The sequence below is a fragment of the Hydra viridissima genome, unplaced genomic scaffold (assembly GCF_058129835.1).
Source record: "Hydra viridissima isolate aposymbiotic clone 2 unplaced genomic scaffold, HvirCarnegie_v1 scaffold_1, whole genome shotgun sequence".
In the NCBI taxonomy this organism is placed as follows: domain Eukaryota; kingdom Metazoa; phylum Cnidaria; class Hydrozoa; order Anthoathecata; family Hydridae; genus Hydra; species Hydra viridissima.
Window position 1 is genome coordinate 1,285,326 of NW_028324300.1, and position 4,724 is coordinate 1,290,049.

General features: G+C 32.0%; 1 pseudogene; it reads right to left on the reverse strand.

Moving 5' to 3' along the window:
• Window positions 1-2,918: 2,918 nt before the first annotated feature.
• LOC149892827 (uncharacterized) lies at window positions 2,919-4,372 on the reverse strand (annotated as a pseudogene).
• Between the last annotated feature and the right edge of the window lie 352 nt (window positions 4,373-4,724).

A 4,724-nucleotide genomic window follows, 5' to 3' on the forward strand; every position in this document is an offset into this window, starting at 1 on the left:
TGTAATAATACAGGTAGCAAAGCTGAAGATGTATTAGCTCGTTTAACTGCTGTTGATCGTATCCCTTTTGCAACTTTGGCCAATCGCAAAGATATTAAAAATGGCTGGAAAGCTCAAGGACTTAAAATCCCTGATGATCGACATGCTATAAAGACAATTGTTATGAACTACGCAAACTCAATTAAGTTAAAAGTTGTTCAAGAGCTTCAGCAAAAAAAATTAAAAGGAGAAAGGTTTTCAATTTCTCTTGATGAGTGGACTTCTGGTAAAACTAGAAGGTATTTATGTCTCAATGTACATTGTTCAGACAAATGTCACTATGGTCTTGGGATGATTAGAATAAATGGTTCGTTGCCTTCAGAAAGAGCTGTTAATATTGTTATTGAGAAATTAAATGAATTTCAAATTAAATTTGATCAATGATGTTTTTGGATGTGTTACTGATGGTGCATCAGTAATGAAAAAAATGGGACGAGAAATGGGAGTTATACACCAACTTTGCTACTCCCATGGAATTCATCTTGCTGTATGTGATATTCTTTATAAGAAAAAATGTTTAGAAATAGAAACAACTCAAGAATAAATAATGACTGATGAGATTGAAAATGAAACATCTGATTCCGACCCTGATGATGAAAACAACACTGAAGAATGCTGGAATGAGGAAAGTAATAGCTCTGTTTCACAGGAAATCCAGTTTAATGAGGACTATGGCGTTATCATATTGAAGGTTCGTAAAATAGTCAAACTTTTTAGAAAATCTCCTCTTAAAAACGATTCCCTTCAAAGTATTTGTAGAACAGATTTAGGACAAGAACTCAAGCCTAATTTGGATACTAAAACAAGATGGAATTCGCTAACAAGTATGTTAAAACGGTACTTAAAGTTAAAAAATGTTATTGCAAAGGCTCTTGTTGATATATCTAGAACAAATTTAATTTTAAAAGAAGAGGAAATAAAACACATTTCTGATATTGTTCAGGCTCTACATGTTGTAGAGTTAAGTGTTATGGAACTAGGGAAAAGAGACTGTGATCTGATAAAATCTGATAAAATTATTTTGTTTTTACTACAAAATCTTAAAGAACAAAATACTAACATTGGTCAAAAATTATTTACTGTTGTCTCGGAGAGAGTTGTTGAAAGAAGAAATTGTAATATTGCTGGTTTACTGTGCTTTTTACATAACCCAGCTGACTATAAATCAGACTCAGAATTTCCAGATAATCTTTTGAAATACCCACGTAAAAATAAAATTGCTAAAACTGCTAGAGAAATATACCTACGTTTATTTCTACATGAGGAAGTAGAAGCAGCATATCAGTCTGAGTTAGAGTACACTTGTAATGAAGAACCATTAAGAAAAAAACTAAAGGTGAAGAATTAGCAGAAATAATAGCTAATACAGCTTCAGCAGCAGGAAAAACTAAAGGGATAACTTTTAAATCTTCCCCTCAAGAAGTTTTGACATGCATTAAACGTGAAATTGCAGTTCTCGAAAGCACTGGAAACAGGCCAAGTTCTTTAGAAAAGATTTATAATGCCATGCTAAGTCTTCCCCCGTCTTCTATAGAAGCAGAAAGAAGTTTTAGTGCAGCTGGTTTATTTGTTACTAATTTAAGAACTAGCTTAAACGATGATACTGTTGATAATTTATGTTTTTTAAGATCATATCTGATTAAAAGAGAAATAAATTCATAAAAAATATAAATTACTTTTTATTAAGTTATAAACACATTTTTTCTAAAATTAATCGAAAATTAATCGATTAATCGATTAATTTTTCGAAATTTAATCGTTAATCGATTAATGTAAAATACCGATTAATCTACCAGCCCTAATTTTTGTCCTGTTTTAAAATAAAGTATTATATATATATATATATATATATATATATATATATATATATATATATATATATATATATATATATATATATATATATATATATATATATATATAGGGAAAAGTTTAACTTTGATTGTCTTTTCTTTTAATAAATAAAACTACAAAAACACTTTTTATAATAAATAGTAATTATTTAAAAATGAAATAACAGTTACCCACATCTTCAGGTAACAAAACGTTTTCTAACTTAGAATGACAAGGTTTTTCTTGATCTAAAAATATAATAAAATGAAATTGTTACCGTTAAAGGGGGTTACTTTGGCCAAAAAACTTACACCTTAACACTTTAGTAATGTTATTTAATATGAATTGTAGTAAGTTAGTAAAATCATTTTTAAACTATTAAATAAAAGATTCCCTATCCATCCATACCACTTTATTAAATATTTAAAAATAATATATTTATTTTTGGTTATTTTAAAAATTTGGCCAAAGTTACCCAGGGGTTGGGGTTACTTTGACCATTTGTTGTTTTCTCATATAAAATGCATTGTAAAATTATTCTAGTACAAAGATACCCCCATTGAGTAATTATGGCCCAAAGGAAAGTAATAGACAAATTTAAAAATTCAAATTCTTATTTATTTATAAAACATTAGAAGCAAATCACGACATTGAACTTGATTGAAAAAATTGGTTACACATGTAAAACTGAAACCTATCAAGTAAGTTCTAAACGAAAAGATTTTAGTTGCAAACTAAAACACTTAAAAAGGAAAAAAACATCCAGTTCAGGAACTTTGAAATGTCCTCTTTTGTTCAATAGTTTTGGAGGCTCAATTTTTGAAATGACATCCTTCCAACTGTAAATTAATTTGTCTTTCTTCTGGGGCCAAATCCAGCACTTGCTTTTCTTCTCCATGCAATCAATTATTGGCCCTTCTTCATTTACATCAAGCATCTTGTCAATGAGTCCTGCATAGTAGTTTTGGGCAAACAACGCCACTACAAAATCGCCTTCCTTCAAACACTTCTTTTCGTCCAAGCGCCATTGTAGGAAAATCCTGTCTTTCAAGTCAAGTATTATCTTTACTTTCTGAAAAGTTCAAATTATCTGACATGTCGTAGAGTGACATAATTGAGTCATCATCACTAATGCTATCAGGACTGTCAATTTCTTCTTCACAGATAATCTTTCTCGGTTTTTTACTTTTGCCTTCATTGCTCGTTGAAGGGACGTTTTCCTTGAGCAACAAATCTTCATAGCAAATGCTTTTGCCAGGTAGTGCATTCAATTTCTTTCGCTTCCTCTTCTCTTTTGTGTTACTTTTACACTCATCTCTTTTCTTAGAAATGTGTTCAATAAAGGTTTCAGTGACAATGCTGGAGTCCACTTCTTTCTGTGGAAGTCTTTTAAGAACATTTTCTTTGCAGAGTGGATAAATACCAGTTTTTCTAAATCCCGAAACAATATTGTTTCAGTTTTCTGCATTTAGTCCATCAACCAGCTCTTTTAGCAGTCTAGGGAATATATCTTTTGGAATATTTGCCAGATTTCTTCCATGTTCTGATTCTTTCCAAGTGGTTAGGATTTTCTGCTTTCATTGGCGCAAAGTATGAAACATCCAGTGGTTGAGTTAAGTGGCTGGAATAAGCAGGCAGGCACACAAACTTTATGTTATTCTTTTGACAGGCTTGGAGTACTTCAGCATTTATGTGTGAGGAAAGATTGTCCCCAATTAAAACCTTATGTCCTTCCTGCTTTTTAAGTCTAGGGAGAAAACCAGTCCTCGAACGTGGCCATGTCGAACCATCCGCTCTTTGTACGGTTGTACCTGCAACCTTTTGGCCCTCCCTCAGTCCATGTAGACCACAAATGTTCTGATTTATAAACTACATAAGGGCTCAGCATCTCACCAACAGCATTTCCACACGTCATAATAGATGTGCAAGACTTAGTAGAGTTCATAATTCGCTCCATAAATTTCGATCCCCTTTTACAAATTACTTTAGTGGTTCCTGGGTCATCCCGAAGATTTATCTCATAATTCCACAGATTTTCTGGCGGAATGCTCTCACCAGATTCACTAAGTTGATCAAAGTACTTTGTTATTACAACTTCGTCAACTGCAGCACGAACTGTTTTTATGTTGCTGCATTCTCGAACCGTCAGTGTAGGGTTCCGCTTTCTAAACAATCTTACCCATTCAATACCTGGAAGATTATTTTTAAACTGAGGGATTGTGCGCCCAGTTTTGGGGAATCCAAATTCAGCCATCTTACAAATATGTTCCACAAAGACTTTCTCTTGCTTCGCGTCTAACACAGTTGGCCTTCCTGGATTTTTATTAAAAATGTTCTTTAACTTGTTTTTTATTGTACTTCTTGAGATTTTGTACAGTTTAAAGACACTAGTTTGAGCGCACCTTCCTGATCGAATGCCATCAAGACATTTTTGTAGAATTTCATTTAAATAGTCAGCATACTTACGACAACCAACTTTCCGCACATAGTTTCTAGGCATGCTGATTTCATTACCCTTGAATCTCACCTAGAAACAACAAAATGGTATCAGTAACCAGTACCAAAAGATTATTAATGTATATAAAACAATAAGTAAAATAATAAGCATAAAACAAAATTATAAATTGTGGGGTAACTTTGGCCGATAATAGGCTTGGCCAAAGTTACCCCACTTAGGCTGGATTAGGTTATGCCATAATATTCTTAGCAATAAACAAAAAAAATTGATTACATATTATTTTAATAATTAAGTTAATGTCTAACAACTATATATGTAAGTAATTAGAGTACTTACTTGCTTTGTAAATTCGTATTTAGTTAGGTGTACATGGAAAAGTTTGGAAGGTAAATAT